Source organism: Capsicum annuum, unplaced genomic scaffold, assembly GCF_002878395.1.
Source record: "Capsicum annuum cultivar UCD-10X-F1 unplaced genomic scaffold, UCD10Xv1.1 ctg70222, whole genome shotgun sequence".
NCBI lineage: Eukaryota > Viridiplantae > Streptophyta > Magnoliopsida > Solanales > Solanaceae > Capsicum > Capsicum annuum.
The window spans coordinates 1-9,142 of record NW_025879938.1 but is presented as its reverse complement, the minus strand read 5'-3'; the positions used below and the strand labels follow the sequence as shown (position 1 = coordinate 9,142).

Sequence of the window (9,142 nt, the reverse complement as noted above, 5' to 3'; positions counted from 1 at the left end):
TTGAAATAGATATGTGTCTGTTTGTTAGTTGTAACAGACATATATATTTACCTTCTTCAGCTCGTGCTGCTTTCTTTTGTCCATTGTACATTACTCAATGCAAAATACGGACAGAGGAGTTGCAATTTTGCTTTTTTAGATACTTGATAATGCCTTGAAAACTCTTTCCTTCTTTTCTTAGCCTTAATCTCTAATGGAGTGGATGGATATAAAATCTTCTTTGATAGAATGCACCCCTCTTAGATGTCAATTCCTTTATAGAGAAGTTAATGTATTAATAGCATTAATCACTACATCATGTTTCACTTTGTAATCTTGACATTTGTTTCCAGAACATTCGCTGGGAGAGGCAAAATATGTATCACCAGTATGATCATACTCATAATGGTTTATTTTAAATACTATAAGAAGAGCATCATTAGTACCAACAACAACACTACTACCACCACCAATAGCTCCATCACCACTAAGACCATCAACAACAACAAGCCCACCATCCAAAATTATTTTTTTGTAATGGTTGTTGCTCCAAACAATTCTATTTTTATTCTGTCAATGATCCTAGGGCCCGATAAGTTTGCACAGATCATAAAGTAAGAAAAATAACATCTTCAATTCTCGATTGGTCAGTACTAGCGACGGATGCACAATCTAACATAAATAATTACATATATTAGAATGATGATTAGACCATTCAAAAAAATCATTAATTAAAGTAAAAACTTAATTATAATTATACTTACTGCATCCTTTGAGAGCTTGAAGAGATCAAGAAATTTTATATTTTTATCAGTTTTGGCCGACAACCATCTCAATATTCTTGGATATGAAACTTCTTCCTGGTAGTTCACTTGTTGTCTCAAACAAGGAATGGCTTCAAGTGCCCAAGCCTATAAAATAAAGCCAATAAATCAAAACCATTATTGAGTAAAAAAAAAAAAGAATGATATCATCATAAAAGAAAGAAACATTTACCATGAAAGCCCATGCAAAACCATTTAAGTTGACTGGCTTTGGCACTAACGGAGTCAACAAATATTTGAAAGTCATTTTGAAGCTTTCATAACCCCAAGGATAGCTGTTAAACACCTTAAAATCCCTGGAGAGCTTTATTAAACCAACGCTTATGTTTAAAAAATATTATGTACAAACCAAACCAAGCACAATGATTTCTTGTGCTTCTATGAAATTCTTTTACCTTTCAACACTTCTATCAATTTTTTTTTGAAGATTGGACCAACAATGGACACCGGGTAATCACGATCACACGACTTACCTTTGCATTTTTTTGGATGTGCGGGGTACTTTTTTTAGGTTAGAATAGGTATAACATGAGAAGTAGAAGGAGGATAACATTTTAGCCCAGTAACTATGGCAAACTCCTCCCAACCAAAACAAACAGGCATGCCATAGTAATTTATCCACACCTCGTCTATCTTATCTTTATTTTCGTACATAAAACTACGCTTGAGAAGTTCATATACTATTTTTATTTGGAAATGAGCATTGTTGTCCTCCGGCAAATCAAGATATTTCCCAAAGTAACTACCCTTGAAATAAGCATCCAATTTTTATTCTCGAAGTATTTTTCTGAAGGTGTCAAAAGATTTTCCCTTGGATGAATTAACCACGAAATCACCCATTAAATCTGTGGCACCATCGCACTGTATTCTCACAAGACAACAATAAATGCTGAAGGTTTTAACCAACTTTTTGGTGGAAGGGCTATTAGCATTTGGATCATCACTTTTGAAATATTCCTCCCCCCCATGTTCATCATATTCTTCTCCTAATTGAGATAATACTTATAAAGCAAGCTCATAGAGTGGTGGATGTAGCCTAGCTTCTTTATTTGTTCCTTTACTTGGACTTGATTCAATTTCTGCTCTTTTGGGAGCCATATTATCTAAAATTAACAGGAACATAAAAAAATATATTATAGTTGATTAATGCATCGTTAAAAAGGATAATAATAAATCTAACATGCAAAATAGTAAAATACCAATTGCAAAAAATTATACATCTATTGCACCAGTAGGTTATCTGTTGCACTAAATAACTAACATGTTGCAATGGATGAGTAATTTGTTTCAACAATACAAAATATATCAATCATATCTTAATATAGATGAATGGTCTGTGCAACATATCACACATCTGTTGTAATATATGAGTGATCGATTGGAACTGTTAAATAACCTGTTGCAACGAATGAGTTATCTATTGTGATAATAAAAAATATATCACTCATCTATTGAGAAAGATGAATGCTATGTACAAAATATCACATATCTGTTATAATATATGAGTGATTGTTGGAACAGTTAACTAACCTGTAGCAACGACTGAGTAATTTGTTACCACAATAAAAAACATATTACTCATTTTTGAGAAAGATGAATGGTCTGTGCAATAGGTCACACATCTGTTGCAACATATGAGTGATCTATTGAAAAAGTTATCAATGATTAATATAGTTTAGATTTCTTCCAATAGAAGGGTCGTCTGTCGTGATAAATAAAAGATTAATTGGAAAAATCAAGTCTTGGACATGTCCTGTTGGAAAAGCTGATAGGATTTTATCCAATAGGAGGTTCATCTGATACATTATATCTTTAATTCAATGTTTTCTCTATTGCATCAGATGGTTAATCTGTTGTATCAGATTTTTAATCCGATGGTTCCTCTGTTACATCCGATAGTAAATCTGTTGCATCAGATAGTTAATCCATTACAATATATGCTTAATATATTGCATCAGATGGTTAAACTATTGCATCATATGCTAAATCTGTTGTATCCAATTTTTTATTTGATGGTTCCTCTATTGCATCAGATGATTAATCTGTTGTATCAGATGATTAATCTGTTGCATCAGATGATTAATATATTACATCAGATAGTTAATCTGTTGCATTAGAATTTTAATCTAATGGTTCCTCTGTTGTATCATATGGTTGATCTATTGTATCATATGCTAAATCTGTTGCATCAGATGGTTAATATATTGCACCAGATGGATAATCTATTGAAAAAAATAGTAGCACAATTTTGTTCAAAAAAATAATAGCAATATCACCATTTTTACCAAGAACAAGAACAAATCAACCCAGCAACGGGCGTAACAAATTAAACTTTGAAATCAAACAACAAAAGAGAAGATAAGAGAAGAAATACCAGAAATTAGAATTTTATTCGGACCGCATTTCAAATTAAAGCAACAAATATTGAAATTGTTAACCAATACTATAAGAGAAGTTGGCTCAAGTTCCTCGTTTTCTTCAAAACTAAAAAGGCCATAACTTTTTATGTGTGAAAGAAGAAAATGAACGATGAAGAATTCAAAGCTGTTATGGTTGGAGAGCAAGACTGTCACGTCGATTGACGGTTGAAGTTGAAAAGGAACTCAAAGACCAACTATTTGTCATCGGAGGTTGAAGTCACCAGGGATTGAAAGGAAAAATTTGCAGAACTGTTGGTTGAGAGAAGCTGTCGAGAGAGAGGAGAGAGATGGTTAATGATTTGGATTGAAAAGGGGTGTGGGTTGGGTTGATTTGTATTTTTGAAAAGATTATAAAGTTTTTAAAATATTAATCAAGTCCACAATTAACTTAATCAAGTTTTCTAATTATATTTGACCCTTTAAGTTGGTCAATGTCACCAATCCTTCATTCAAGACTTAAAAGACACATTTTCTTCAATTTTCTCCTATTACTTTATCATGCTGCATCAATGTGACACATTTTTTCTTTCTAATTAGTGACAAAAAGAATGTCATCTTTCTATGATTAAAAACAATCTAACTTTTAAATATTCATTTTACCCTTAATGGAATAATTGATAACCACACAAATAATCAATGCGTATTTACCAAAAATTTCAAAAAAATTCTTTTTTTCTTAAACTTTGTATCCAAGGGCGAATTCTAGTTCACCCGAACCTCCTCGACAAAACATTATGTATTCTTTTGAAGTGTATATATATGGATTTTGAATCCACTGAATGCAAGACAAGAGGTTGAATCGCTGGTTTAGGAATTTCAAATTTCATTTTAAGGTTTCGAATTCAAATTTGAAGAACTTTATTTACATTTTTGTACTCCTTCAATAAAAATCCCGAATTTGCCATATACTTAATAGTGTCAACTCTACAATTTATATTTTCCTTATACATAATATATGTACTTTGGATCTTCATTTGATTACTAAAAATGTTTGAGATAATTTTTTTTTTTGTGTGTGTATTATCAGCATTGGAAGATGATTCAAGATTAATGCATATGTTACTATGTCGAGTAATCTTAGGTAAGAAGGAAGTAATTGAGGCTGCATCCACACAATCTCGGCAAAAATATGAAGACTTTGACTCTGGTGTTGACAATTATTTGGCTCCTAACCCTTTGTTTGGATGGTGGTTTGCCATGATTTCATAATGTACGGTATTATATGGTATGGTATAGTATAGTACACTATAATACAATACAATGTTTGTATAAACTGTATCGTTCATTACTGTTTAATGAGAGTTTTATTGTTTGGTCTGACAGTATGATACTGTACTATAACTGATAAGTTACTAAAATGCCCTTAATTATTATAAATGTTAAATTTATCAATATATAATTATTAATAAAATAAGTTTCTTCCTGCTAATTTGTCATAAATTATGCCATGTAGATATATTAAGTTGTTAAATTCATGCATTCAAACTTTCTACCTGTCATTGGTGCCACGTAATAAATTTCATTTCTTTTTGATATTTTAAAACGTGATATCAATGGCAATTAGAAAGTTTGAATGCATTTTTTGTGTATGCTACGGGTGTGTTCAGTAGAAAATTCAAAAAAGAAATACTTTTCAAGAAAAAAAATTGTTTCTTACTTATTTTTTTTGTGTTTATAACACAAGTAGAAAAATATTTTCTAAAAGCATTTGTATATATTTATCACAAAAAAATAAGAACGAATATGATAAAGGGGGGCAGAGTAAAAAAAAATTATATATGTTTTATAAAAATATTTAAGAATACAGGTAGGGGTAAGGGTAGGGGTAGGGGTGGAGTTAAGCAAAAAAATATTAATTTTAAAAAAAATTATTTCTTTAATTTTTTCTATGTGTTTGGTGTGTGTGTGGAGGGGGGGGGGGGGGGGGGGGGGGGGGGGTTGGGGGGGGGGTGGTGTAAGAAAATTTTCTTGAAAGTTTTAAGAAATATATTTTAAAAATAAAAAGGAAAATGGTGGTGGTGGTGGGGGATTAGTAGGTGGTGGATGGTGGATTCGAGGTGAGCGCCGAGTAAAAATAAGTTTTAAAAATATTTTTAAAAAATAAATTAAAAAAATTGGGGTGGAGGTTTGATGGGGGTGGGATCAGGTCAAGATAGGGGGTAAGGGGCGAGGCTGGTGGGATGGAGATCGGGATAGGTGGTAAAATTAAATAATATAAGGTGAAGGATAAAATAAAATTATGTAATATTAAGTAAGGATATAATTGAAAAAAAAAAAAAGCAAATCATGGGATACCATCAAATTGATAGTTACATAAAAAGGAAGTTTTCATGATTATCAAATCATAAAATTAAATCATACTATACTATATATTTTATAAAACAATCAAAACAAACATAATTTTCTTAATAAGTATACTATATCATACAATAGACTATCATCCAAAACAGAGGGTAAAAGATGCATAATTTGGCCTTCCTACATGAATTCTCATATTCTCCCAAATTTTCTGGTCAGCTACAGGTGTCCTATTTTCTTATTAGGTAAGCAATCCAAGATTCATAATTTTGTTTAAAGTCATATTAAGTACCGACTGTTCATATTATATTAACTCATACAATTATTAGAGAAAACAGATCTAAAATAATATTAAGTGTGTTTTTATTTTACTTGGCTTATATTAATTCATACAATTATTAAAGGAAATAAATTTAATATATATATATATATATATATATTAAGCTTCATGCATAAATTATCTAGTGTGTATATTTTTTATTTGTACTATCACCAAATAATAGCGACACACATCTAATTAAACTATCAATTGTTGGAATGTGAATTGTGATATCTAAACTTTCAGGTAGCAAAAGTGAAAAACTAATAATTTAAGTATGTTTTGCTAAATAATTTATGATCATTCTGGTAGAAAACTCACTAACATAATAATTTAGATATAAATTCAAAAGAATAAGATTGTTTTAAGTGTATTTTGAACCCGTAAATGAAAAAAAATAATAAAATTCTCCTCATTTATTAAAATTAAGAAGTAAAAAAGAAAAAAAGTCAGTTTAACAAAGTATAATGAACAGAGGGGGTAATTAGTTAATTGGTACAAGATTCAAGAATGTTATATTATTATTTTTTGTTAATTTTCTTAGGTACGGTTAGAGTTTTTGTCCTGATTTTCTTACCAAATTTAAGTTTTATTTTTCTTACAAGAAAAATAAAAGTAATATCATAATTACTTTTACTTTTCCTTGAAAGAAAAATATAAAACTTTTTCATATTTGGCTAACCTCTTTTTTGCAGGAAAGGTTTTGGACATCTATAAATAGATGAATCCTCTTCTCATACCATAACACAATGGCATCCACAATGTAGTCGTTTGAAGAGTTTTGTTTAGGGAGAGATTTTCTCCCAGTAGTTTTTTTTGTTTTCCTTATATTAGTTTTAATATGTAGGCCAATTGGCCAAACCATATTTAACAATATATTTTTAGTATTTGTTTTCTTTGTCATCTAATTTATCGTCTTATGGTTTGCAAACAATAAGCTTTCGCATGATGCCCTCTCAATTTCGAACCTAACAAGTGGTATCAGAGCCAATGGATCAAAGATCAAATGGTTCGATTGAGGATATTTTAAGATCAAAGTTGCAACAAATTTGATGATAATGAAGATATATGTTCAAAAACTATATGTGGAGATGATTGTCAATCATATTTTCATCAATCCTGCTATTATATATTTAAAAAGAGAGCTTATTTTTAACCCTAAAAGGACTTCAATATTTTTAACCCGAAAGGGCTCATATATTTTTTAACCCAAAAACTTCATTTTTAAGCACGTCAAACAACAGTGATGAAGACTATGTGAAGAACAAATATCAAAGATGGAAAAAGGCGGATCAAGTGAAGAAAATCAAGCCAAAAAGAGGAGATTTGGTAAGGTTTTTACCCTGATTTTCTTACCAAATTTAAGTTTTATTTTTTTTAAAAGGAAAATAAAAGTAATATCGTAATTACTTTTACTTTTTCTTGAAAGGAAAATATAAAACTTTTTCATATTTGGATAACCTCTTTTTTGGAGGAAAGATTTTGGACATCTATAAATAGATGACCCCTCTTCTTATACCATAACACAATAGTTTCTACAATGCAGTCGTTTAAAGAGTCTTGTTTAGGGGGAGATTTTCTCCCAGTAATTTTTTTTTGTTTTCCTTATATTAATTTTAATATGTAAGCCAATTGGTTAAACAATATTTAATAATATATTTTTAGTATTTATTTTCTTTGTCGTCTGATTTATCGTCTTATGATTTGCAAACTATAAGCTTCAGCATTACGCCCTCTCAATTTCGAACCCCACAGCTACTTCTTCAAAAATCAAGAAGGTTCCATGAAGCCGACTTCTCGTATAAAATTTCCTGATTTATTCCGTGTGCGTTTCAAATTTTTACATCCTTCACGAATGGTTTTGATCTCAAAATACTATGAAGATTTTTTAGGTGACTATTTTGTTTTAAAATTATCTTTTGTGTGAGTAATTAAGCAATCTAATTTATTAATATTATTAGTCTATCTAATTGTGTGTTTTTAGATCATTTGATAGAGTGTATAAGATAGTATTGAATATAATGTATTAGTAATATTGAGATTAGTAGTGTTGAAATTAGTAATGCTGCAATTATTTTTTATGCAGTGTTTGATTTGATGTATTGAAAACAATATGTATTGTTATATTTTGAAAATAATATTGTTTGTTTACAAAAATACCCCTGACATACGATAACTTTGTGAATTTTCTTTCCAGAGCTTTATTGTTCTTTTTTTTTTTTAAATAAAAAAAGTCAACAATATAACTAATAACTTACTTTGAAATTTTAAAATTTAATCATTCGCTTGAAGGATTCACTTGAAGGAATTGTTTTTTTTGTTGTCTTTTCTTTATTTGTTCATCATTTATTTGTCGTTTCCACTTTGTGGTGTTCTTAAGTTGGAGAGAGGTAAGTGTAACTTTTGAATGAGACAATAGAATCGTTACTAACATAAAATTGTATTATGTAGAGTGTTAAATTTAAACAGAAAAATTATTTTTATTTGTGATATATCTTATTTATAAAATTAAAGCTTGTGTGCAATCATGCAATTTATTTTCGGATTTTGATCAATAAGTATTTTTTAAGTTAATAAAGTAGTTTTTCTTATGACTAAAATTATTTGGAGGAAAATTATCATCTTGATAAATTCAAAAGAAATAACTCATATTGAATAAATTGAAAATTTTTTATAGAAAATTTAAAGAAATTTGAGGAAATTTTTATCTTTACTTATATTTATCTATGCATTACAATCCATGAATTACTAATACCACCAAATGAGATGTATTAGTTATACACCCTATAATACTATGTAGGATGGATAATTAATACATGTATTAATTATATATTTTTTCAAATTTACTATTAAATAACATATTGAATAATATCACACTTTAATATATTTTAATATATAAATTAAAAATAATAATACATATATAATTAATATATTATTTATACACCCTATAATACTATGTAGGAATTAATTATATATTATTTCAAATTTACTATCAAATAATATATTGAATAATATCACACTTTAATATATAAATTAAAAAAAATAATACATCCTGTCAAACGGCTCCATATATAAATGAATAAGATCACAAAATTAGTACTTGTTCAAAAGCTTAGGCAAATAGCTGTCATGAAATTGTATCCAACTACTACTCCCTCTGTCCCATTTTACTTGTCTCAAATTTTTTAATTTGATTTCTCATTTTACTTATCATTTTTTATTAATCAAGACAAGATAATTTTTTTTTACTCTTAATATTAATTATTTTTTCTCCAAATTAAAATGTAAACATTATTTAATAG

The 9,142-nt window shown here is 28.9% G+C and overlaps 1 pseudogene; it reads left to right on the top strand.

Moving 5' to 3' along the window:
- The first annotated feature begins 4,210 nt into the window (after window positions 1-4,210).
- LOC124894128 lies at window positions 4,211-8,977 on the top strand (annotated as a pseudogene).
- The last annotated feature ends 165 nt before the right edge of the window (window positions 8,978-9,142 follow it).